The sequence below is a fragment of the Dromiciops gliroides genome, chromosome 4, assembly GCF_019393635.1.
Source record: "Dromiciops gliroides isolate mDroGli1 chromosome 4, mDroGli1.pri, whole genome shotgun sequence".
Taxonomy (NCBI): domain Eukaryota; kingdom Metazoa; phylum Chordata; class Mammalia; order Microbiotheria; family Microbiotheriidae; genus Dromiciops; species Dromiciops gliroides.
Window position 1 is genome coordinate 13,525,015 of NC_057864.1, and position 27,504 is coordinate 13,552,518.

General features: G+C 44.9%; 1 protein-coding gene across 3 annotated transcripts in view; it reads right to left on the reverse strand.

The window, feature by feature from the left end:
- The window catches only part of DNAJC6 (DnaJ heat shock protein family (Hsp40) member C6), a 194,229-nt gene that overhangs the window by 146,732 nt on the left and 19,993 nt on the right, over nucleotides 1-27,504 (reverse strand). For 2 of the 3 annotated variants that reach the window (XM_044002152.1, XM_044002153.1), the window contains exon 2: nucleotides 18,888-19,263. The gene's annotated coding sequence lies outside the window, so the exon portion shown is untranslated. Of the gene's footprint in view, nucleotides 1-18,269; nucleotides 18,818-18,887; nucleotides 19,264-27,504 lie in introns of those variants that run through there. The other variant, XM_044002154.1, reaches the window with a different exon arrangement.

Consider the following 27,504-nt stretch of genomic DNA (forward strand, 5'->3'; position numbering starts at 1 on the left):
CCTTAAGCTTTGGCCTTGAAAAGTCCCTTCTTCCATCTACAGAGTTAAAAAGTCTCTGTCCAGGCTCTGGGCACAGAGGATCCCTTTATTTCATGGCAGAAATGAGCTCTTCGAAGTGCTTGCATTCTTAAGTGAAGACAGAGATACATTTTCTTAGTAAGCTCCGGGCATGGTTCAGTGATGCCCACTCAATCCAAGGAGGATGAGGTTTCCAGTTTGCAAATGTGATGGGCCAGCATCCTCTTTAAAAGAAAAACAAGTCCATAAAGCATGCCTGGGAGTGAGAATTTGCTCTTCAATTTATGAAGCTTTAATGAAAATGCCCTTTAGGTTGACCTGGAGAATAGCTGGGTAGAATGAATAGAAGAAAATGCAATGTAATCAAGATATAATTAACCTATGCAGGATTGCCAGGGGGACCGTTGTAGGAGGAAGGAAGAGGGCTTAAAGAGGGGCTTTTGAAGCCAGTTCAGGGCCCTACAAAAATGATTTAAGAACTCAGTGGCCAGATCACCTACGTGGGCCAAGGTGAAAAATGCTTAGATTCAGTCCAATTCAACAAGAACAACAAGAACTAATATTTACATAGTGAATTAAGATTTGCAAAGCAGTTTACATACTTTATCAATAAAGCAGTCAGTCAATAAGCATTTATTAAACACTCCGGGCACACTGGTAAGGACAGGGGACACCAAAAAAAGGCAAAAGCTCCACCTCCCCAGCCTATAGGGAGCTCACATTCTGGCTGGAAGAGAACCAGAGATGCAGGCACTGTACCAGGTGATAGAAAGACAAAAGATTAAAAAAAAAAAAAGTAAAGAATCCCAGGCTCCAAGGAGCCTACTTTCTGCTGTGAGCATAATGTGAACACAGATTAAAAAATACTAAATAGATGTGAAGTAATTAGTAGCAGTGTAGGGCTCTAACAACATGGTGTGGGGGTGGGGGGGTCAGAAAGGGCTCTCGAGGCACCTGAAGCAAGAAGCATCTAAAAGAGCCCGGAATTCTCCAAGGCAGGAGTGAGGAAGGAGAGCATTTCAGGCCAAAGGCACAGAGGTGAGAATTAAGCGGGCCAGTTTGGCCAAAGCCAATTGAGTACAGAGAGGGAAATCACAGGAAGCTAAGCTGGCAAGTTGGAGCAGGACTTTTGGACTTTCTGTGTGCCATGGATCCCTTTGGCCCCTTTCTCAGAATAAAACTTTAAAATACATACAATAGGGGGCAGCTAGGTGGCACAGTGGATAAAGCACTGGCCCTGGATTCAGGAGGACCTGAGTTCAAATCCCGCATCAGACACTTGACACTAGCTGTGTGACCCTGGGCAAGTCACTTAACTCTCATTGCCCCGCAAAAAACAAAAACAAAAACAAAAAATAAATAAAATACATACAATAAAATGCTGAGAATTGCCGAGGAGATCAATGATACTGAAATACCATTATCAAGGTGGATGAAAAAATTCAAATTCTTAGACCCACAGGTTAAGAATCCTTAGTGAAGCCTGGTTGTTATGGACTTTAAGCACCAAACAGAGAGGTTTATATATTATCTTAGGGTAATAGGGAGAACTTCAGTTCCTTGAGCACTGAAAAGACATCACTTCCACAACTACACAAAAGATAGACTGGAGGGGGAGAGATGGGATGCTAATAAACTAAATCAACCTCCCCCTACCATGCATTTTCATGAATATTTATTTTCATTAGATGGTTTCCGGCCATACTGTTATGCTGTATACCCAATCTGAATTTGCTAAGCTATTTGCCTCCTTCTTTGTCCATCATCCGCCCTCTCAAAGTGGGAGGATTCATGCCCACATTTTATAATGCAGTATCTGAAGTTTTACTTCTAGCAGGGATTAATCATTCAGTGAGGATGTTTAATTTTTTTTAAATCACATAACACGTCACTAGTGTCATCAAAAGAAGCACCTTCTTGCCATCTGATCTGATAAGTTTTCCTAGAGTAACTGAGGTTCTAGGGCTCGAAAAGTTTTGGAGTCAAAGCCTGCCATCTTAAGTTGAATTGGTGCTGCTGAAATATATAGTTGAAGGCATACAAGGGTTAGTCAGCCAAAGTTCACTGGAGAGTAATTGGGATTAATTGCTGGACATAAAGGAATTTATTAGCAGAATTAGGTGGGCTAATCAATGCTGGAAGCAAATGGGCCCTTTTAGCCCACGCCCACACAAGGGAATGGACTTAACTTGAGAGTTAGGGGAGAGGAAAAGGCTGGGGCAATAGGGGAATCATTCTGTCAAACAACACGATTTATTAAGCACCAACTATGGACCAAGCACTACCAAGGATTCTAGAGATATAACAACAAAATTAAACATTCCCTGTTCTCAAGGAGCTTACAATGTAGCAGGAGAAACCACACATCCATACGGAGGTATATAAAAAGTAGATACGAGGGAGGTTTGGGTTGAGAAGGAACTAGTACCTTGGGGTAGGGGGTAAGATTAGTAAAGTTTTCCTGCAGAAGATGCTGCATCCCAGAACTGGATGCATTGTGACCTCAATCTCTTGCCCAGCTTCAGTAGATGGTACTGATCTGAGTCATCGTTGTGCTGCCTATTGAGGCAGCTCCCAGAAGCTGATAAAGTGGATGACTCCAACCTGGCAGGTTTCAGGCATAGACATCTCAGATATGGGGGAGGAGGGATCCGGAAGAGGGGGGAGTGAGGAGAAGGATTGTGGTTATAGTAATGATAGTGATAGGGACAGGGGGAGAACTCACAACAGCAAGAGTTATTAAGGAGAAAAGATGAACAAGCTAAACAATAAGCCCCTTCCTCAAAAAAAAAAAAAAAGGCCAGTGGCTTCAGGTGGCCTTCAGGATCAAAGATGGGCCCCTCTGCTTGCAATGGAAAACGGTTCACACTTTGATCCCTTCTTGCCTTTCCAGCCTTGGCTTCCCTTCCCACTCTCCCATCCAGGCAGCCACAATGGGTCACTTGCTATTACACACACACACACACACACACACACACACACACACACACACACACACACCTCCATTTCTAATTTCCATACCTGGAAAGTGCTTCCTATCTCTCAGCATCCTTGGTTTCATTCCAGACTCAGCTCAAATGCCACCTTGTACTTGAAGCCTTTCTTCATCCTGTCAGTTCCTAGTACCTTCCCTCTAATAACCACCTTGTATTCATTTGGCATATATTCTGTACACATATTGGAACATAAGCTCCCTGAGGGCAGATGTTCACTTTTGTCTTTGTATATCCAGCATTTAACATCATATAGGTAACATTTAATAAACACTTGTTGGATGACTGACATTTAAGTGCCTATTATCAATTAATCAATCAATATTTGTTAAATACCTACTATGTGCAGAAACTGTTCCAGACTTTAGGGAACTCTGGAGAATTGTTTGGGAGGTAGACAGGGGCTCAATCAATCAATCCATGCATGTATTATTAAACAACTACCCTGTTCTAGGCACTGCAATAAGGTAATGAGGGTCCCTAGACAAAGGTCTCGGTTAACAGATCAGGGTAAATAGAGGGCAGGATTCATTTCTGCCCCATCCAGCCTCCCTTAGGCACAGCTCTATTTAAAGGCCATGAATAAGTCCAAAGGTAGAACTTGCAGAGATTGTGTTTGTCAAGTTAAGTCCATCCTTTGACCTGCTCTTATAAGGAAGCAGCCAACCTCTGCACACCAATGGATCAAATCAGTTTCCCTGACTCCACACTGCCACAGGCACTGAACCTCCAGCTTCCCATGGGCTGAAGGCACATAACTTTCCTTGGGAAGAGGGGTATGGGATGGCACAAATGTATCTGAGTGTCTGGTTGTCACTGTTCCTTGAATCAGAGAGAGACCCACAGAATTTTAGAGCTAAAGGAATCATTAGGGATTATCTCCACATTTCCTCTCAACCGTCCCCTTTCCCCAACTTTTCTAGTACTTTTGAGGGAAGCCACTATCTTCTCGGGCACCCAACCTTGCAAGCTGGGTGAAATCCTTAACTCTTCACTCTCCCTCACTCCACATATCCTATCAGTTGTCAAATCCCTCTCCAGTAAACCCCTTTCTTTCTACTCACACCGACATACCCCTAGTGCAGGCTCCCCATCCTGGTTGGTCTTCCTGCCTCCAGTCTCTCCCAGTTTTAATCTATCCTCCACTTAGCTGCTGAAATGATTTTCTTAAAGTCTGACTATGTCACTACCCACCCCCCAAATAAATTTCAGTAGCTCCCTATTAGCTTCAGGATCACTTTTTAAAATATTCATCTGTTTGGCATTTGAAATCTTTTCTAAGCTGGTCCCTTCCTGCCTTTTCAGTCTTCTTATACTGTACTTCCTATCCACACCATCCTATGGAAAAGACAAATGACTTTCTTGCTGTACTTTGTACACAATACTCCATCTCAGCTCTGTGTCTTCAATTTCTTTTCCTCATGTCTGGATACACACCTCTGACTCATGGCTTCCCTGACTTCCTTCTAGACAGTTCAAATATACCAAGAAAACATTGTACACAGTAAGAGCAAAATAGTGTGATGATCAATTGTGATAGACTTGGCTCTTCTCAGCAGTGCAATGATCCAAGACAATGCTAAAAGACCCATGATGGGAAATGCTCTGTGCATCCAGAGAAAGAACTATGGAGTCTGAATGCAGATGAAGCAGACTATCTTCACTTTGTTGTTGTTTTTGTTTTTTTCTTTCCTGTAGTTTTCCCTTTTTGTTCTGATTTTTCTCTCACAACATGACTAATGGGGAAATATGTTTACCATGATTATATTGTATAACATATCAGGTTCCTCGATGGCTTCAGGAGTAGGGAGGGAAGGGAAGGAGGGAGAAAAATTCGGAACTCAAAATTTTGTAGAAATGAAAGTTGATGACTAATGTGGAAATAAGTTTAGTGAAATTGTACATATACAACTGATATCAGATTGATTGCTATCTTGGGAGGGTAGAGGGAGGGAGAAAAATTTGGAACTCAAAATCTTATAAAAATTAATGTTGAAAACTATCTTCACATGTAATTGGAAAAAATAAAATAAAAACTCTTTTAAAAAGTGATATAAAAAGACAGCTCAAATATGTGCTCTCTCTGCATCCCTTCTACCTTCTATCTGAGGATGTTGTATATGATAAGATACATAGTATATGTCTTTTATGTACTTATTTATTGATATGTCATCTCTTCCACTAGACTATGAGCTCCCTGAGGGTAGGGACCGAGTTTTTGCCTTTCTTTGTAGCCCAGAGGTTAGTTCAGTGCCTGGCATATACTAAGGCTTAAGGAATACTTATTGACCGACTAACTGATGGACACATCCTTTGTTCCAATCAAACAAGATAATTCCCAAAATTCATACTGTCCTTTGGAAGTTGGTCAGTAAGCATTTACTACATGTGTGGATCTGGGAACTTCATCTCACCAAGCCTCTGTCTCTTCACTGGTAAAATATAGGGATAGGTTAGATGAGCTCTAAAGTCTCCTCCAGTTGTAATTCCTGTGCTACTTTGTGCCATGGGTGTTTTGAGGAGAACTCACTGTGGCCTAGAGAAGATGGAGATGAGGCCAGTGATGTTTGGTGAGTTGCCCAAGGTCACAACATAGTGAGTGTAGGGCTATGTTTTATATCCAGGTAGATGCTAGGTTTTAGGGCAACTAGGAAGCACAGTGGATAAAGTGCTGGCCTGGCATTGGGAAGATGTCTTCCTGAGTTCAAATGCCATCTCAGACACTTACCAGCTGGGTGACCCTGAGCAAGTTAATAAACCCTTTTTGCCTCCATTTCCTCATCTATAAATTGAACTGGAGAAGGAAATGACAAACTACTCCAGTATCTTTTCCAAGGAAGCCCCAAATGGGGTCACGGAGAGTTGGACACAGACATGACTGAAATGATTGAATGGTGACAACAAAAGACTCTAGGTTTAGATAAGTGTCCTTTCCACCAACCACATCCTAAAATTAGCTAATGGGGGAGGGGGGAGGAACAAGGTAGTCAAGCAGTCTGGATGATCTCTTTGGAGATACTATAGAGAAGATTCCCATTTAGGTACTGTGTGGGCTAAAGGGTCTCTGAGGCCACTCACAAGGACTTCTGTCCATCTTCCTCATCATCATGGCATTACAGATGTCATCTCATTTGAGCCTCAAAACAGCCCTAGGAGGTAAGTACTATTATTATCCCCAGTTTTGCCAGTGAAGAAACTTAGGCAGACGGAGGTTATGTGACTTGACTAGGGTCATGCATGGATGTCAAGTATATTTGAGGCCAGACTCAGGTCTTCTGCACCAATAAGCTGATGCCTCATAGAATGTCAGGACTAGAAGGGACCTTAGGAAACATTTCTTCCAACTAACTCTCTTTTTACAGATTAGGGAGCTGAAGCACAGAGAGGTAAAAATACCTTGGTAGAGGAGATTGGCTTTGATTTACACCTTGAAAGAGCAGCACAATTTAGAAATCTGCAGAGAAGAAAATAGGGCATCACAGGAGAAGGAGAGTCTAGAAGGTACAAAGCCAGGAATCATTGTGGTCATGAGTCATCATTGGCCAGAGTTAGAAGGGGCTTTAGATCATCAGGTTTTGCCTTTTCTTGTATCCCAAGAGCTTAGCTCATGGAAGGCACTAGATGAATTCTTGTTCATTTGACTTGGTCAAGTTTAACTTCCTTATTTTACAAAGGAGGAAACTAGGGCCAGAGATGTTATGTGACTCGTCCAGAGTTACTCAGTGAGTGCTTAAGGCAATATTTGAATGATGTCTGACTGCTGCACCCAACTGGCTGATATGAGTTTTGGATAAGCAGACCTGAATGGAGCCCGGGTGTCATGGGTTCTCCTCAGATGTGGAAGGGAGCTCAGTGACCATCTAGTCTAACCAGCACCGGACCAAGGATCCTTGCTACATCATGCCTAGAAGCAGTTGTCCAGCCTTGGCCTGAAGACCTCCAGTGACAGGGCCCCAGTGATAACCAGAGGCTGTCGATTCCTCTTTGGACAGCCCTACTTCTTAGCAAGTGTTTCTTGACTTCAAGCCTGAAATCTATATCTTTGCAACTCCCATCCATCACTCCTGCTCCTATCCTTTGAGGCCAAGCAGAATGCCGCCTCCCTCCAACATGGGACAGCCATCCAAATACTTCACACCAGCCATAATGTCCGTATCCACCTCCACCCCATGCCCTCTGTTCTCCAGGTAAAACATTTCAAGGTCCTTCAACCAATTCTCCTGTGACGAGGTTTCCAATCCCTTTAGCATCTGCTTCAGTGTCATCCCTGAAGGTCAAAGGGCCTTTCCATTGGACTTGCTGCTGAAGAGGGTCATCCCTGCCTTTTAGAATGGGATCTCCTTGTTCTATTTTTTGGTTCATATCCCCACTGATTATCACAGTGCTTACACGCAGTAAATGCTTGCTAAGTCTTCTTTTTCATCCATTCATTCATCGTTACTCTCTGGTCATTCATATCGGTGAACAGTAGCAATAAGTTTTAATAGGAAAGGCAGACTCAGTTGATGGCAGGCCTTGAACGCCAAGCAGAGGATGGCCAGGAGCAAACCACTCTGAGATCTCAAGCACAATTCTCACAAAAGTCTACCCTTCAAATCACAAGCAAAGGCCTAAATTGTCTGAGGAAGGGGGCAGTAGAGCATTGCTTGGGGCCCAGGGTAACTGACTGACAGCACACGTGTCCAGGGCCAGGCTTACTTTCCTGCAGGGGCTGTTTCTAAGACCCCTCTTTACTGCCGGCTCACAGCTCACCAGGGCCAAGACTCTCGTCATTGACACTCCTCCAGTCTTTAAATGCCTCCTCTGCACTACACAGTGTGGCTTGTAAGAACCCTGGAGAGGTTTGCAAGGGGTTTTTGTCTGTGTGAGTTATTCTGGTGCTTTCCTCATTAGGGGACTGCTGGCTACAGGAAGCGATGAAAGATTGCTTTCCACAACAAGACTCCCCATCAGGCAGCTGACTAGCTGGTTTGAACATTTCCTTCAAAAGTGTAGAAAATGGCCTCTCCTGGAGCATCTTGTATTTGTCTTGTTTACATGTCGTCTCTACCATTAGACTGTGAGCTCCTTGAGGGCAGGGACTGTCTTTCACCTTTCTTTGTATCCTCAGCCCTTAGCATAATACTTGACACATAGTAGGTGCTTAATAAATGCTTAGTATAAGATTCAAGTAGGTCTGGAGTCATAAAAACCTAAACTCAAATCCTGCCTCACACAATTACTAGCAATGTGATCTTGGAAATGTCAGTCAGCTTCTGCTTGCCTCAGTTTCCTTCTCTGTGGGATGGAGATAATAATAGTACCTACCTTCCTGATGATGTCATGAACAAATGAGATAATATTTGTAAAGTGCTTAGCATTGTGCCCAGCATGTGGTAGATGCCATATAAATGGTAGCTATGATTATAGAGGAAGATTAGTGGCCCAGTGGAGAGAGTCCTGGGCTTGGATTCAGGAAGACCTCAGTTCAAATCCATACTCAGACACTTACTAGTTATGTGACCCTGGAAAAGTCTTTAACCTCTCTTTGCTTCCATTTCCTTGAAAGCAAAATGAGGCTGACACCACCTACCTCACAGGCCCTTTTTATCTCTCATCTGAACCATTTCAGAAACTTCCTAACTGGTCTCACTGTCTCCAATTTCTCCCCTCTCCCTTCGATCCTACATTCTGCAGTAACAAACACTTTGCAGATCACATTACTCCCCTGCTCATATTCGATGACTCCTGTCACCTATAAAGTATAATAGGGGTAACCAGAAGAGCCCCTTTGACCTTCTGGATGGGAGCCTGTGGAGGAAATCCATTGGAGCCTGTTCTCCTCCAGTACCATCAACCCTCCTTATGTGGCATGGTCTTCAATCCTCTCATCAGCCTAGTCATGCTCTGTCCACTTGATTCAATTCAGTTCAACAGATTGGACTGTGAGTAAGGAGCTGTCTTTGTCCTCCCTGAAGCATGACACTGAGACCTGAATCTTACTGTTGTGGTCTGAAAAGAAGAACAGGACAAGCAATATCTTGGGTGTGGGTGTCATCTTAGATGTTGGCACCATGATTGCTTCACTTCCCCAGATCAAGATCACATTAGCTAGCTTTCTGCATTCTTACTGCAAGGTCTCATATTGATTATCCAGTTCCCCCAAAATGTTCAGATCTTTTCCCACAGAAACTATTATCTATCCACATTTCCCCATACTCTTCCTGCAATGTTGACTTTTTGAACCCACATGTAGAACTTTGCATTTATTCCTACTAAGTCTGCAGAACACTTGATGATTCACCATGTGTTTTCATGCATATTCTTTATCTGTGCATTCCAATAGCCTTGTGAGTATCCGCAACAAAGAGATTATTATCGCTGTTTTCTAAATGATGAAGGAATTGAGGCTCAAAATCAAACAGCTAGTATGGGGCAGAGACAAGGCTCAAAGGTAGTTTGTTGGACTCACACAGCCCTTGTTCTTTTCACCATCCCAGGCAGATTTACCATTGCCCAAGGGGGCTCAAACACTGTAGGGACTACCAGTGGGTAATTACAACTATGCCTTTCTTCCACAAAGACCCAAGAAAAATCCCAAGCAGCTTCCATATGAAGAAATCCAACATTCTGAAGAACACATCACGGTGAAATTCAGGAGGAAAGCCAAACAGCTGGCACTGGAGCTTTGTTCCAAGCTGGGGAAAAGTATTCTGTATTTTTAAAAGTTACAAAGACTAAAAATGGACCAGAAAGGGGGCCAACTATACCTTGTGCTTTGTGCCTGTTAGAATTCACAGGCACGACAGTCCTTTTTTTAAGCACAAGGGTTCAACAGATCCAAATAGCAATGAAAACACTGCAGTTTTGCCTTCATGTGAGATAAAAAGCATTTTACTAGTCTTAAAGGACCAGTACAAGAGGATAGGAGGAAGAAAAAAACCCTGAAATTTAATTGATAACTGGTTGAAGTAACATTGTGTGTCTGATGCTCTGTGTTGGACTTGGATCAGGTTCTGACCCTTACAAGCTATGTGACCCTGAAAAAGTAACAACCTCTCTGAGTTCAGGTTTCTTTATCAATAAAAGAGGAATAATTAACATTTGGGGATGACTTTTCTCAGAGAATTGTTAGGAGAGAAGTATTTTGTAAACCTTAAACAAAGTGCTATGATAGGGAAGAGCTTTTTAATTTTTTTGTGGGGCAATTAAGGTTAAGTGACTTGCCCAGGGTCATGCAGCTAGGAAGTGTCAAGTGTCTGAGGCCGGATTTGAACTCAGATCCTCCTGAATCCAGGGCTAGTGCTTTATTCACTGTGCCACCTAGCTTCCCCCTAAGGAAGAGCTTTGATTTCCATCCTCTGGCCAGAGACCAGGCCTTGGAGTACTTAACCCTTTCATCTCTGGGACTCTCACTCCCTCCTCCCATTGACAGGTACCTTACATGACTTACCAACCAGGCTGCCACTAGCCATACTTCACTTGGCATCCCTGACATCTTCCCAGCCTCCTTCCCTCTGAACCTTCCTTTCAAAGATGGATGGATGGATGGATGGATGGATGGATGGATGGATGGATGGATGGATGGATGGATGGATGGACAGATAGAGAGATGATAGAGATGATAGATAGACTAACAGACAGATAGACAGATAGCATTTATTAACCACTTCTTATGGGCCAGGCAGCATGCTTAGCACTGGGTGTACCAATACAAGCACAGAAGTCAACAGCCATTTATAAAGCACTGACTATGTGCCAGAACTAAACACTGATAGTCCCTATCTTCAAGGAGATTACATTCTCATTGGGGAAGACAACACATAATAGTAATCTGGAAAGTGGGGACAGGGAGAAGGATACCCTTGCCAATGCAAGATGGCAGGGCAGGAAAAGAAGGAAAAGTCTGAAGAGTGAGTCAGGACATGAGTGTGACCCTTTGTGAAATAGTGGTCCTGTTGAGACTAGTCCATTCTCCATTTGCCATGTCTGCATTTCCCCCATAGTTCTAAAAGATCTTTCTTTTGTTTCCAGGAACCCTAATCATGTGAGACCTAGATGACATTTTAATTAGATGCAATTCAACTAAAGAGTTATCAAAAACCTACTACTGTGTGCAAGGCACTTTGCTAGACATTGGATAAAGTCAACAACTAAAAGCAAAATCATCCGCACTCTGTTCTAAGGGAATGGGAAGGACAGGTACACCGAGAATTCAAGAGAAGATAATTGGAGGAGGAGAAGGCACTGAGCAGAGAAGGCTTCCTGTGGGAGGTAGTACCCAAGCTGAACCTGGAAGGAAGCTAAGGATTCTAGGAGGCGAGGAAGAAGTACAGCATGGGTGTGAGGGATAGCCTGGGCTATATGCATGGACTCAGGAAGTGAACTATTGAATTAAGGGAGCCGATTAGGAGCCGGTTTGATGATTAAATGCACCTTAAAAGGCATGAAGTTGAATAATATAAAATCTTTGAAAAAGTAATGTTGGAATTTGACTGTGAAAGACTTTAAATGCCAGAAGCTGAGGCATTGATATTTTATCCTAGAGGGAAGATGGAGCCAATGGAGGTATTTTTTTTAACTGGGAAATGTCATTGTCAGATCTGTTCCCTAGGACAATGATTCTGGCAGATATAAGACAGGAGATGGGACAGCTAGGTGGCACAGTGGATAAAACACTGTCCCTGGATTCAGGAAGACCTGAGTTCATATCTTACCTCAGACCCTTGACACTTACTAGCTGTATGACCCTGGGCAAGTCACTTAACCCTCATTCCCCCCCCCAAAAAAAAGAGGTTATTATGTTTAGCCTTTAGGAGACAGTGTTGTCTAGTGGATAGAGCTGATTTTGAACCGCAGAAGACTTGCTTTCAAGTCCTACATCTGACCCCAAAAGACTGTGACTCTGGGTAAGTCTTGTAACCTCTCAGTGCTCTAGGGAACTCTCATAAGTTGCAGAGGTGTCCTTCATTGGTTGATGTCCATTCCCTCCATCGATGAAATCCTAAGTCCAGTCTTTAGCCCCTGCTTAGCCCCGGGGGTCAGAATTAGGAGTAATGGGTGGAAGTGGTAAAGATGTAAATTTAAATTTAATGTCGGAGGGGCAGTTAGGTGGTGCAGTGGATTGAGCACCAGCCCTGGATTCAGGAGGACCTGAGTTCAAATTCGGCCTCAGACACTTGACACCTACTAGCTGTGTGACCCTGGGCAAGTCACTTAACCCCAATTGCCTCACCAAAAGAAATAAAGCTAGGAATAAATTTTATGTCGGGAGAAAAATCCTAAGAATTAAAGCTGTCCCAGTTGGGACAGGCTCCTTTGGGAGATAATAGCCCTCCTCCCCCCTCCCCCTCCAGTGGAGGCCTTCCAGCAAAGCTATGTGACTCTTGATTAGGAGCAATGACTGGGTGGTCATTAAAGTCGCTTCCAACTTTAGGCTGCTGGCATTCTAGGAAATGGGATTTCGACCTTAACCATTCTAGAAAGTCCCCACTTCCCACTTGTTACCTATAAGAAAAGATATTTTCTCTTTACCATGGCTTATATTTCCCAAAGATTGGATAAATTCTCTACTTCTAATGCCTAACAGCAACAGCTATGTTGACTCAACTTTCTGCATTTCCTACCACTATTTACTTTTTTTCTCTATCATTATAAAGGGCACTCTTCACTCTCCTATTTGGCAAATTCTGGCTTTTAAATAGTTCAACTATTCCTTTCTTATGTATCATTGATATTTTGTCAGGCGTGGAAGGCATTTTGAGCAAACAATCAGCTTGTACAAGACAGTGTCAAATTTTAGGAGCCTCACTACATGTTTTTAGGATTGTATCTGCCTGCATGCATAAGAAGCACACATACACACATATAGGCATCATCACAGAGAGGAGAAATTTATTAAATCATGATTCAACATTTACCGACCATCAGAAATATGTCTGTCCTGAGCATGGTACCCAGAAGTGAGCACAATACTCGCAATGCGATTTGAGCAAAGCCAGATACAGGGGCCCAGCACTTCTTTCTTCCTTTATACTCTATTTACATTAGGGTTCTTGACTGCCACATCACACTGTTGACTCCAATACTGACTTTGCCTGTATTTCCAGTGGAAATACCCTGGGAATTGAGGGGGAAGGAGTCAATGCTTCCATTTCCTACAGGCATGCCACTGTTAGCATCCTCCACCCTTCTCCATCTCCCATTGTTCCCAACCTCACTGGTAGCCTACCTAACACAGATGGATCTTTGCTCCCACCAGAAATCAGAAAGGCTTCTAGGAAACATTTTGGTCCATCACGGTCCAGACCTGTGATTTCATCAGGAGGGAACTCTCAAGTGAGTAAACTCCTTGTACCAACACAAATTAGAAACCATTCTGCATCAAAGAGTCTTGGAGTGTTACCTTAGACACTGGGAGAGGCCAGGTGACTTGCCTAGCATAACACAGACAGGATGCATCTAAGGCAATATTTGAAACCATAGCATCCTGACTCCATCTTCTATTCTGGGAAAAAGAAAAACTGCAAATGAACTCTCTTCTTCAAAACAAAAGTATGTATATGTGCGGGGGGGGGGGGTAGTTTAAAGCATACTTACTGAGCTAATGGATTCTTTTAGGCAGCTAGGTGGTGCAGTGGATATGGTGCTGAGCCTAGAATCAAGAAGACTTGAGTTTAAATCTAGTCTCTCAGACACTTACTGGTTGTGACCCCGGACTAGTCACTTCCCCTCTGTCACCTCAGCTGTAAAATGAACATCAGAACTGCTACCTCCCAGAGCACTCAGCACAGTGCCCAGAACATAGTGGGTGCTTAATAAATGATTATTTCTTTCTTTCCTTTCTTTTCAGTATCAACCCAAGGTGAAAAAGGATTGGACAGAAACTTCAAACTTCAGCCCATCACAAGCCTTTTTCCTCTTTTTTTTTTTTTGCCCTGGTATCTTTCAGTAAGCACAACCTGGTGAATTCAAAGACTTCTCTTCATGGTATTAATTTTCCTTTTAAAGAGATGGCTTTGTCCTGACCGATGCTCTATACAAATCAACCAAAACACTGGGATGGAGTAGATAGAATAAATTTGGAGTCATAAAACTCCAAATGGGCTTGAGCAAGACTCCACCACTTCCTTGATGGGTGACCTTGAGCAGGTCAGGTTTTTTTTATCTGATAAATGAGAATAATAGTACCAGGAGTACCTTCTTCTCATGAGTACCTTCTTCTCCAATTACAATTGGAAAGGACCTCAAAGGTCATCCAGTCCAACTTCTGTCTCACAACACATCCAGCCTGTGGTGATTTCAGCCTTTGTTGGAAGACCTCCAGTGGGGGAGAGGCAGCCCACACAAACGTTTAGGTACGAAATTCTTCCTGACGTCAAGTCTAGATTTGTCCCCCTCCAGCTCCTACCAGTTGCTCCTCACTCTGCCTTTTGGGTCAAATAGAACAAGTTGAAACTTCTCCCATGGGCCAGCCCTTCAGATATTTGAAGGTGGTGATGTTTCCCCAGACTCTGTCCCAGTCTTCTTTAGGCTAAAACATCCCTATGCCTGCACATAGTCCTGACATGACCCTTCACCACCTTGGCTGCTTCCTCTGGATACTCTCCATGTCCTTCCTCAAATGTAGGAGCCAAAACAGACTATGATAATCCCTACATGCTCTAAACAGGGCAGGTTAGTTGTTGTTCAGTCACGTCTGACTCTTCATGACCCCATTTGGGGTTTTCTCAACAGAGCCATTTCCTGCTCCAGCTTATTTTACAGATGAGGAAACTGAGGCATACAGGGTGAAGTGACTTGCCCAGGGTCACACAGCTAATAAATGTCTGAGGCCAGATTTCAGCTCCCAAAGATGAGTCTTCTTGAATCCCAGGCCAGAGTTCTATTACCCTGGGCAGCACAGTTTACAGCAGGACTTCCTAGTCCTGGATGCCAAGGTTGATTCTCTTAATGCAGCTCAAAATCGTATTTACTTCCTTGGCTGACATATCGCACTGGAGACCAAGACCGAGTTAGCAGTTCACTAAAACTCCTGAACCTTTTTCCAGTAAGTATCTGTCTACTCACATCTTCATATCTTACACTCGTGATGTTGACTTTTTGAATCCGTGTCACTTTACATTTGTGAGCATCAAATGGGATGTGAGTGACCTTTTGTCTATCCATAGTTAGAGAGCCCACATCATCCTAACCCTATCCTCCAGGCCATGCTGCTTCTCCCTGACTCTAGGAAATGAAAGGGGAAAAAAGAAAGAAAATTAACTCCCTTCCCAATCAAAGTGGGGGTTGGAGAGTCTGTTATTTTAGATTAAAAAGAAGTCTTGGGGCAGCTAGGTGGCACAGTGGATAAAGCACCGTCCCTGGATTCAGGAGGACCTGAGTTCAAATCCAGCCTCAGAAACTTGACACTTACTAGCTGTGTGACCCTGGGCAAGTCACTTAACCCTCATTGCTCTGGGGGAAAAAAGTCTTGTCTTAAAGGAATACAATGTGGGTTTCCTGCCTAATGGGGGTAAGAGTAGGTCTTGATGGGTAAAGTTGGGTATCCACATAGACGTGGGGTAAGCAGTGATGCTGAACAAGCAATGGGTCAAGTGCCTGCTAACTCAAAGACCTCCTACTGTAGACCCAGTTACATTAACACTGCACATTCAACATTTCCTGAATTTTTTTTCACTTTTATAATGAATCAGAGGCAATCTTAGAAATGGTGACTGCAGACTATTTTCTACTATGCTCACATTTGCTAGGTTGAGAAATTTACTTTAGGCTTTAAGATGGGGGGTTTGAAGGGAGGGAGAGGAAATGGGGGAGTAAGTACTTTTGATCTTATTGTAATATATGAGGAGCTCCTGGTATGGTAACTCCCTCTATCACCCCCAACTTGTCTGTAATTTATAATCTTAGGGATTTGTCTAGTCATTGAGAGGTGAGTGCTTGTAGGCCCATATCCAGTTTGTGTTAAAGGCAAAACTTGAACCCAGGCTTCTTGCCTTCTACGAAAGCCATGCTTCTTCTTGCAACATTAAATACTAAAACACCGAAGTCTTGTTTGCAAAAAATCTGGAAAATTTAAATGGCTTAGAGTCTAGTATGTTAGTACTAAAACTCCAAGTCATTTCTGCCCTCTTGGGATAGCTGGGCTCCAAATAGAACATGTATTCTACTAAAAGTTGGGAACTGTTGAGCATATTTCTGTAGGAGCCTCATCATTTAGTTTAGTATTGGGTTTTGGCTAGGTTATTGGGGAGGGATGCGTAGAGGGAGTTACTGTCATCTCTGTACATGGCGAGGGAAGCATCTTGGGCAAACTCCTAGTAGGGTGTTCACCTGGGAAATCTACACTGCACAAATGATATATATATATATATATATATATTCATAAACTGCCTACTATGTGCCTGGCACTGTGCTACGATAAGTGCTGGGGATACAAAGTCAATAGAACAGTACCTGCCTTCAAAGAGCTTACATTCTGCTGGTAGCTATACAGTATGTAAAAGAGATGCAAAGAATAGCTAGCATTTATACGGTTCTTTGTGATGTACTGTTATGTCATGTGAATATGTATAATACATATATACCTATACATACATGCATGCACACACATATCTTTGTGAGCTTAGTTGATTGGGGGGGGGGGGATTGATGGAGTGAGAAGAGGTCATGCGGCATAGTGAAAATAGTCCTGGATCTGGAGAAGATCTTGGTTTAAATCTCAGCTCAGCTGCTCAGTCACATGGTACATGCTCCATATACATTTGCAGATTGATTAAGTAAATAACTAGACATTTAATTCTGGCTTGTTGAAATTCTGCCCGTGAAATCACCTCCCTGCTCAAATTCCACCTCTGCCAGGAAGCCTTCCCTGATTATTCCAAACAGACCCAATCTATCCTTCCTCCAGGCCTGATCAGCATTTGGTCTGGATCTCTCAGGTTTTGTTTGGCAATACGATGGTTGCTGAGGAGAGAAGCAGCGAGTGTGGAACAGGGAAAAGGGAACTGTGGGAACTGGAGCTGGAAGGATGGCACAGAGAGCTCTAGGGAACCACGGGTGGAAAGGAGGGAATAGGAAGAAGCGCTGACCAGAGAACCTGGAGCAAGAAGGAGGGAAGCGGGATAAACTGAGTCTGGAGCGAGGAGGGGAGACCAGGGAGGAGCAAGGAATGGGGACCTCGGAGCAGCGAATCAGGACCCTGGGACAAGGAGGGGAGACCGGGGAGCAGCGAAGAGAGAGCAGGAAGGAAGAGGGCGCAAGGAGGAGGAGGAGGGGTATTGGGGGTGGGGGGGCTAGGGAGGCGGAGGAAAGCAGCAGGGCCAAGCTGCAGAGGCCTGTGCAGCCAGCCTCAGACCTTGCAGCCTGAAGATCCCCTATCCGAGCCAAGCACTGGATTAGAGGAGAGGGTGGCGCTTCGAGCATCCGAGCATCGGGCCACGCCGTGCCGCCAGCCAGCCAGCCCCCAGGGTTCAAGGGCAGCGCCGGCGCCTCCTAGAAGCCAGCGGGGGCCAAGGCTGCGCCGCGCCCGCCCCACTCCGGCGCCTCGATTCCCCACCACGGGGCAAAGGGAGAGACTGCGCTCCCACGGCCCTGGGGGTTCCCGCAGCCCCAGCTCCAGCCCCACCCCCCACGGCGCGCGGCGGTCATGGTGGTAACCCTCGCCCGCCAGCGGCTGCAGCCCGCATCCATCCGGGAGCACCGCTAAGCCCTCCTCAGAAGAGGGAAGCAAGGCTGAGGATGGGGAGGGGGCGGAGAGAATGGGAGGCCCACCCCCAGTTCAGCGGTCTTTCAAAAAGCCTGGAATCCGCCGCTTCCTGGCCCCTCCCTGATGCAACCCAAACATGAATCATGGCAAACGCCGAGGGAGGGAGGATGAAAGGGAGAAGGTAAGAGGAAGGAGGAAGGACGACGGAGATCTTCCTGTCTGAGTCTTAGCAGGAGCAAGTGCAGCATCCTATAACGATACCGACAGCAACCCCCTGCCGGAGGGAGTCCTCGAGACGGTCGCCAGGCATCCTGGCAGCGCGGGCACTGGCAGCTCCTTCCGGCCCCTCCACGACCCCCAGCCCATTTTGCGACCTGGCGCCGGCGCCAAATGAAGGGCTCGAGACCCCTGAGAATGCTCCCCATAGCCTCGGCTGCCTTCCCAGCAGCGCGCCCCTTCTCGTTCGCTCCAGGGGAACAAATATCTACCCTCCTTCGTCCCTCATTTCCAGAACCCCAGGGTTTGCCTTGGTGCTTTTCTGCGCGTTTTCCGGTTAAATATCTGCAACGTACCCCGTCCTGAAGGTCAGCTAGCTGGTGCCCCTCTGGGCCTGGAAAGGATTAATAGTCACTGGCAGGGATTCCCCAGCTGTCTTCCAAAGAGATCTTAAATCCCCAGCCCGGAAGTCAGGACCCGTGTGCTTCTGGATAATGAAATCGCTTTTCACCTAAAACCTTTCTGTCAATTATGACATGCAGTCATTTATTCTTTTTCTTCCCCCCCTCCCCCCAAATCATTTCCCACGTTTGGGCTTCTCTCCCTTTCTCCATCCCTCTCTGAGTACTGAGTGCAAAGGAAATCGAGGCATTAAGTCATCCTAGATGAAATGCAAAATGCCTAAAATGAACCTATTTGCCTAATTCAGCATCACAACTTCTAATGAAATAACAGTGGTTGGAACCTAGAAACTGGCTTCTCTGTAACAGCAACAGCAACAACAGCAACAGCAACAGCAACAGCAACAGCAACGAAAGCCCGGCTGTCATCTATTATATAACGAATTTTGCAGAATGGGAGACCGCGAGCTGCCAGCACGCCAGGGATCCCTGGATAGCTCCCTCCGCATTCTGGGGAAGCTCCCCCTTCCCTCCCCGTGCCTTTAATCTGCCCCAGGTGTAAGTTTCTCTTACCTTTATTTGCAGAGTCTGTCATTCTCTCCTTCCTTCTCCTCGGGCTGTAGATGAGCAGGAAGCCCAGCTGATGACTTGTGCCAGGCTGACTTTTGATTTGTCATTCACAGGCTGTCAAAGGTCACGAGGCATTGAGGCTAGCCTTTCTCAAGCTGGGGCACCCCAAGGGAGCGATGGAGCTGTGATAATTGCATGCAACTGGGTATGGCTGGGCTCTATCTAATTGTGATTATGCAGGACCCCAGAAGGGATGAGGATCCAGGCAGACATAAACACGGAGCACAAAACGTGGCATGGAGTCGGATCTGGAGCCTCCAGTGATTTGTCCTTCATCGATGGGCTATTCAGTTCAGTTCTTCTTCATCTCTGTCCAGATCTGTCGGAGGATGAAGGGGAGGGAGTCAGTGTCATGCCGAGGGCTGCCAGAAGGAGGACGGACTCAACTGAAGACCCCGAAGTTAAAATGAGGCTTTAGGGCATTGTGTCTTATGACCAACCTTTACATAATGTCAGCTAGGATATCTCATAACGTTGTAAGACTGGGTAAGCACTTTAAAAGAATTACCTCATTTGATCCTCACAATAGCTATGGGGGGAGGAAAGGTGCTATATTATCCCAACTTGACAGATGAAGAAACTGAGATAAGTGACTTATCCAGGGCCACACAGCTACCAAGTCTCTGAGGCAGAATTTGGACTTAGGCTTTTCTGACTCCAAACCCAAAAATCTATCCACTGTGCCACCTAGCTGCAGAGAGGAGGGAGGTTGTACCTATTCTATTACTTTGTAAGTTGTCAATCAATAGGTGTTTTTAACTACTTAAATGCCAAATGAGTAGAGAGAACACTGGATCCAAACTCCCAGGACCTGGGTTCAAACCCCAGCACTATATTTCTATCTATCTCATATACGTCTGTATATATCATATGTTGTATATAGGGATATGTATGTATCATGGTATGTGACTATATGTGCGTTTGTACCCAGTTGTTTCCACGTCTCCCCTATTCTCCTTGGAGCTCCTCTGGAGCAGGGACTGTTGGAGCCTTTCTTTGTACCCCCAGCACCTACCACAGTGCCTGGCACATCCTAGGCACTTAATCAAGCTCATTGGCCCCCTGACTTTTTGACTCATTCAACCGTAAGCAAGTTTCTCCCTTTATTTGAGTCTCAGTTTCCTCTCCCTTAATAGGAAGGGGTTGGATTAGGGCAACCAAGAACATGAATCGATAAGTATTTATTAAACATCTGAATGTTTCGTGGTAATGGGGATACACAGGTAAAAACGAATTAGTTCTTGTTCCCAAGGGGTTTCCAGTCTATTGGGAGGAACAAGTATGTCTACATAGAAGTAGATACAAAATGTATACAATATAACCAAATACAATACAATATAAATAAATATAATAAAAATAAAAGCCTTGTTGCAATACAATACAAATAAATACAAGGCATGGGGGAGGGTGATGGTAGTGAATCTGTAAAGCAGGGGATGAGGCTAGGTCACCTTTATGACCCCTTCCAGCTGGAAATCTCAAATGTGTGACTCTTCCAAACCCACTCCAAGGGTCGGTGGCTGAGCCACCAGCAACCTCAAAGAAGCCAAGATCACAGGAGCCTTTTTAGTGAGACCAAGGAATAATCAGGAAGGAAAAGCCTTAGATAAATTACGTAATGTCTTCAGTCACTGGCTCCCTGGGGTCATCTATTCTGATTCTCTTATTTTTACAGGTAGGGAAATGGAGGCTCAGAAAAGTTACTTGTCCTCAATCGCCCAGAGCCAGGAAGGAAACACAGATGCTGTGATTGTAAAAGCTTCATTATTTCCTAATACCAAGGATTTCAAATGGAGATATTTGTCCTACTCCCCTCCCCTAGCCCCACTGGTGGCGAAATAAAGCAGTTCAGCCCCAGGCTGCCCTGTTAAGATCAGTGCCATCTTTTCCCCGAGATTGAAATCAGGCTTTACAACCAGACTATGACACTCACACATGAGGCCTCTCCCTCCTCCCCTCCCCACAACCTCTAATTTTAAGTAAAGAGGTGTTTATTTCCCATTGTACTTAAGGCTAACTGGTGAGTCAGAAGCTAAAAAAATCCAAAATCATTTCCTCTAGGCAGGAAGATCTTTGGATCATAGATTTACAAATGGAAAAGGGATCTTGGAGGCCACTAAGTCCAATGGCCTTCTTCATTTTACAGATGAGGAAACTGAGGGCACGGGAAGTGAGATGAGATTCCCAAGGGACTAAGGAATAGCATGGGTATTTGAATGCGGGTCTTCTAACTCCAAACCAAATCATCCTTTTTTGGAAAAAATCATGTTCCCCCATAGGTGGTAGGCATCAAGAGGAGTACTGGCTGAAACAAAGCAGCTGATCCCTGAAGCCCCGAGGGGACAAATGTGGCAGCAGAGCCCAAGTGGCTTTGGCCAGGTGTTTAAGTTGGGGAGCAGGGTAAAGAGGGGAGCTAGCAGGCATGGCTTCCTTCTGTAGATTTTTAAAAGCATGCATTTCACATCTCTAAGAGTCTGGGGAATTTTAAAGACACAGACTTTTCTTTTCTTGGCCCCAGATTCTATTGACTCCTGAAGATTTTGTGGCTCAAAAAAGACATGAAAAAAGCTACTTTCTGAGGGATGAACTGTCAAGTGCCCTCCCAGTGTAGGGGAAGAGAAGTCTCAGGGCCAGAGACTTTGGATTCATGGGAATGAGAACCGAAGGACCCTTAGCTCATCACACAGAGAGCAAGCAATGAAATGAAAATGCAAACCCACAGCTTCTCACTCCCAATCCACTGGATTTGGTCAGTACAACCCCACATCCCCTGCTTCCTGGGATTCCTGGTTCCCTTCAAGACTCAGCTCAAGGCCTTTCCTGCTCTGTCTGCCTGCTACTCCCTTCTCGGCCATGGTTTTTTGCCTCTTGTGGGTCTTGTCTATACCTAGAGATGGACATTTTCACTTTGGTGTTTTTATCCCCAGTACCTAGCATGGTGTCTAGAACTCAGTAGGTGCTTAACACATGCTTGTTATTCAGAATGATTCCTTGCTTTTTAAAATGCCTTGCATGTGGGGCTCCAGGAGTAAGTGTGGGGGTGGGGAAGGCAGAAGAGTCCAGTCTTCTCATCTCTTTTTAAAAGAGGGAAGAAAGAGCACTGAATAGAGAACCAAGGGATCTCTTCTTGGATTGTTCTTACCTTTCTTTGCATGCCAGAGGTTAGCATGGCGCCTGGCACACAGTAGACACTTAATAAATGTGCATCGGTGGATTGGCTACTACTTCCTTCCTTTCTCTGTGCTCATTTTCCTCATCTGTCAAGTGACAGGCAGGAGCAGGTGAGCTCTGAGACACTTCCCAGCTCTCATTCTACCAGCCTATGATTGAGAAGGTTTTCTTTGTGTAGCATCTTCAAGGCCTAAACTAGACCTCTTTTCCTTCATTTGATATAGCCTTTTAAAAATGCTTAGATGTACCTGAATAGGATCACAGATGGGTGGCTGCAAGCCACCAAGTCCAGCCCCTTCACTTTACAAATGGGGAAACTGAGGCCCAGAGAAGCTAAGTGGCTTGCTTACTATCACACTGCTACTGAGTGTCTGAGGCAGGATTTGAACCCACGTTATCCTAATTCCCAACCCAGTATTCTACCCATTACCCTTGCCTCTTGTGTATTATATAAACTGATCCAGTTCAATCCTAATCACGGAAAGAGCTGGAAGGAGGCTTAGAAGCCATCAAGTCCAGCCATCTCATTTTAAAGATGAAGAAACTGAGGCACAAGTGACTTGTCCAGACTTGTACACAGCCAGAAAGTGTTTCTAAGGCAAGGGATGAAGTCTATGGTGACTCCAAGTCCAGTGCTCTAACCACTGCACCACCCAGCCGCCTCCTCCACTACTTCAGTAGATGTCCCAGGAGTCACCCAAGCACCATGGGCAATCTATTCTCCCTGCTCCACAAGGCCCATCCCAGCCACTCTCCTGCTCTCCAGGAAGAATGGAACCCTCTAAGCTTCCCCTAAGACTGTGCGGCCCCACACCACAGCAATGACTCATACAGACCAGCAGGCTTAATTAAGTTGATATCAAGAACAATTTAAAACACATAATTATGAAAATATGCTCCAATTTAAGGATTCAACAGAAATTATTTCTCCACCTCTGCTACAAGGAGAGAGCATTTTGTGTCCAGTGCCAGGCCCAGTAGGGGACTGGGAGAAGGGATGCGGCCTGCCCAGCTCCACACAGTCCTTGCTTTGTCACACAATTGTTCTGAGTCACTCTTCCAGTGACTCATGCTGGGCAAAGTGGGCCCTTCTGGGAGCATGATCAAGGTCACAGGGATCAGGAGTGTAACCCCGAACTGAGAGGAAGAAAGCTGCCTTGTTTTCATGGGAATGGAATCTGCTGGGTTATGCTAACAGACTGCTCAATATTGTCTGGGGATTTTTTATTTTTTTGCCAAAAAGTCTTTATCTCTCTTGGGATTTTGGCTATTTATATTCTCCAGAGATGGAAGCAAAAATTAGATGTTATGCTCAAATCTAATGCCAAATTAGCCAGCCACATCCCTGTACCTCAGCTTCTGGTCCTTTAGAGGATATGACCCCGCCCCCTCCCGCTGCCACCTCATGAGTACAGTTATGACTTGGAACACATGAATTATTATCATAACGACATCTAACATTTTTATTATGCTTTAAGGTTGGCCAAGGGCTTTAACATATCGACGCACTTGATCCTCACAACAGCCTGAAAGGTACCTCCTATTATTATCCCCATTTTACAAATAAAGAAACCAAGGAGAATCAAGGTTAAATAATTTGCCCACAGTCATACAGCTGCTAAGTGTCTGAGGCCAGATTTGACCTCAGGTCTTTCTGACTTCAGGTCCAGGACTGTATCCACTACACCAACCAGCTACCCATGTATTACTATCAACAGTAATAATGATAATAATAATAATAATTCCCATTAGTAGGTGGAAAAATTGAGTTTCCAGGCGATAAAGTGCTTCACCCAAGATTCCATAGTAAAGGTTGGATTTAAACCTAGATCTCTTGATTCCCTTGGCCAGTCTAAGACCTCCAGCTCACAGCTCCAGTGGGAAGGGACCGGAGAGGTCATCAAAGCCCAGAGTCTCATAACCCTTTTTGCAGCACAAATGACCTTAGGTTATCTGGAGAAGCTTATGGACACCTTTTTGGAATAACAAATTAAAGGTATGAGATTAAATCCATAGGATTACAAAGGAAACCATTCATATTGAAAGGCAGTTATCAAAATATTTTTTTAAACAGGCTTATGGGGTAGCTGAGTGGCACAGTGGATAAAGCACCAGGCCTGAATTCAGGAAGACCTGAGTTCAAAACCAGCCTCACACATTTGACACTTACTAGCTGTGTGATCCTGGGCAAGTCACTTAACCCTCACTGCCCCACAAAACAAACAAACAAGCAAGTAACAAAACACAAACTCATTCCTAATCTATTCCAACCCCCTCATTTTACAGATGAAGGAAACTAAGGCCCAGAGAGGCATCTCTCATATCACCACAACATGTCTTCTCTCTGATCCTCTTCCTCCTGATGTTGCTGCCACCCCTGATGGTGCCCTAGCATAGGCCTTCCAATACACCAGCTGGTGCGATAGCCTCCTTTCCAGTTCTCCCACCTCTGCTCTCTGACCCCTCCAATCTGTCCTTCACACGCTTTCCAGATTGCAGAGAAGGTACCAGCCTGCCCTGATATAGTGAGTTACATCAGAGAAATCACAGGTCCGTTCCTATCCCCATCTGTATACATGCTCATTTTTACATAGCTAACTCCTCTGCTCAATAATCTCCAATGGCTCCCCACTTTCTGAGCAAAACTCCTATTTCTGTGTTATTCAATGGCCCCCCCACCTAGTGCCCCCTTTTCCAAGCTTCTCTCAAATTAACCCCTCCCATCGTCTCTCCTACCAAAGCAGAATTACCTTCTGCTCTTCCATCTTTGTCATCAGCTCATACCATGGCAACAGACATTTCAATGGGAGCAGGGAAAGGCTAGGCAGGTGGTCATAGTCCAAACCCAAGAGCCAGTCATTCCCACCAAATGAAATGAACAAGGTCTGAACCTGTCCCTGGGAAACAGTGACTTCCCAACTGTCACCAGCCCCAAATATAACCACTGAAACCACGCTCATCTACAATGCATTGCCAACACATAGGACTCTTCTGTTCTCTAATCTCACCCCAACCCCCAGCCAAAAAGATCTGACTGCACATGATGCTTCCTCACTAGAGCTGCAGTTCTCATAGTCACTCACTCTTGCATGCATTTATTAAACACCCATTATTAAAGGAAGAAGCACAGCACATTGGAAAGGATTAGATCTGCAACCAGAGGACCTGGGTTTGAATCCTGTTTGACTCATTTACTTACATATAAGGCCTTGAATACATCACTTACCATATCCAGACCTTGGCTTCTCATTTGAAAACTGAGGGGACAGAACATGAGGCCTCTGAGAGCCATTTCAGTTCTGGATTATGCTCCCAAGAGAGCCTCCCTCCCAGATTTGCCATGAGAATAAACCATGCAGATATTTGTCAAGAGCATGACAAACTTTAAAGTATCTTACAAATGCCAGTTATTGTGGTTGCTCTCATCATTAGTGTCATTGTCCAACTGGTGAGAACTGGGCAAGTCCTGTCGTCTTTAGGGCCTCCAGCTCCTCATCTGGGAAATGCAGGGATTAGACCAGATTGCTGTAAGAACCTTTGAGCTCGAACTCTCTGCTCCTATGACACACTGTGGAGTAGGCACAGAGGATTCACAAAGGCCCAAGAGTTCCTGACCTCAGAGGGGAGACAACACTCACTCACTCACTCATTTATTCATTCACTAAACATTTATTAAGCACCTACTATGTGCCAGGCTCTGTGCTACATAGGTATCCAGGCATATGCACAGATACAGGGATTTGAATTTACACAATTCAAACAAAAGGGCTCAGCTGGAAAACGTTTAACAACCAGCTGGATGGGGGAGATATTCACACACGCTCTTATATTTAATCTTGCTTATTAACATTTTCCTCAACATTTTCATAAGCATAGACAATCAACAAAACGACAAGTGCCAAGGTCCCCTTTGTAGCCTTTGCCAATTTCTAAGGTGTAAATGCTCACACTGGAAACTTAACAGTTGGCTTTCAGCCAACCAGCTAGAACTATGTTCAGCCCACCCCTGGATATAGCAGCAGAGAAGGCACTGGAAGTTGGGGGGCCAGGAAAGGCCTCTGACAGGCCTGCTCTGAGATGAGCCTTCAAAGACCTAGGTGCCCCAAGAAACAGAGGCAAGGAGGGAGAATTCATGGGGCAAGCACCAGTTCTGAGGCTTCTTCCTCCTGCTTCCAAGGACTCCCCCATGGAACTGGGGAAGCCTGCTTCCCTTTGCAGTCCCCAGATCAAGGCTGGCTTCTTTCTCCATTCACCCCAACAGGGTCTCCAGCTCCTGAGCAGAGATTCACAGATCATCCTAACTAAAGGGGACCTTGGAGATGAAAGATACACAAGACCATAGCTAGGGAGCTGGGAGGGACTGAAGAGGCCATCTCATTCTACCTCTCATTTGACAGATGAGAAAACTGAGGACCAGAGTCTTCAATGACTCGTCCAGTGTCACACAGTAGCCTGAGTAAGCCAGCACATAATAAGTAATTGATGAAGGCCTGACTGATTGATTAATTGGGGGAGTATTCCATTGATCTTTTCAAAATGTGCTATGTGCTTTGATCGGTTTTCACGATGATGGTAGGGTGTGCCTGTGCTACTTGGTGAATGTCCTGGGCCACAGGTCTCCAGGAAGGTTTCTTTTACCTTTAACTTACAAATCAGGGTGTAATAAAGAAATTCGCCACTAGGTGGTGCTGTGCCCCAGCCACTGGCCAAGGTGGGTCTAAACCTGAGTATAGATGCAAAAGATCTCTCCTGACTCTCCTGTCAACAGTCTTCCCCCTCACCCAATGGAACAGCCTCAGGATTGGAGTCAGAGGAACAGCGTTTGAATCCTGCCTCCATCGATCTTGCCCTCTCTGGGTCTCCATTTCTTCATGGGTCAGATGAGGTGTTGGGACTTGATGAATTCTAAAGCCCCTAATCTAAGTCTCTCATCCTAAAATCTGCTCTACAGATGGAGACTGTGCTTCATTCTGACCAATCCTCTATATTTTGATTATTAAGACATTATCACACTGCAGTTAGATGATTTATTATGCAAAGAAAATGAAATAGAAACTTCCTAGGAGCCCCTCCAGGCAGCACTCAGACTAGTTATCTCCCTTTGATTCACCCAGTCACTCTCACTGCTCCCAGGAGACTCAGGGAGAAGCTCCAATCAACAATGGATTGTGCTCTGGTACCTTGATATTGGAGTTTAAATGAGAAAGCTAGGACATGGGAGGGAGAGAATTTGTGTCTCCCTACTTCTCCTGCCTCTCTCAGCATTCTGAAATTCATCTTGGATCTAAATGTTCCTTGCAATCTCAGACATAAGCCTGTATCTCCATTCCAGGGCTACCCCTACCTTAGCTCTCCCACAGCCAATACCAAAGTAGAGACATCGATCAGT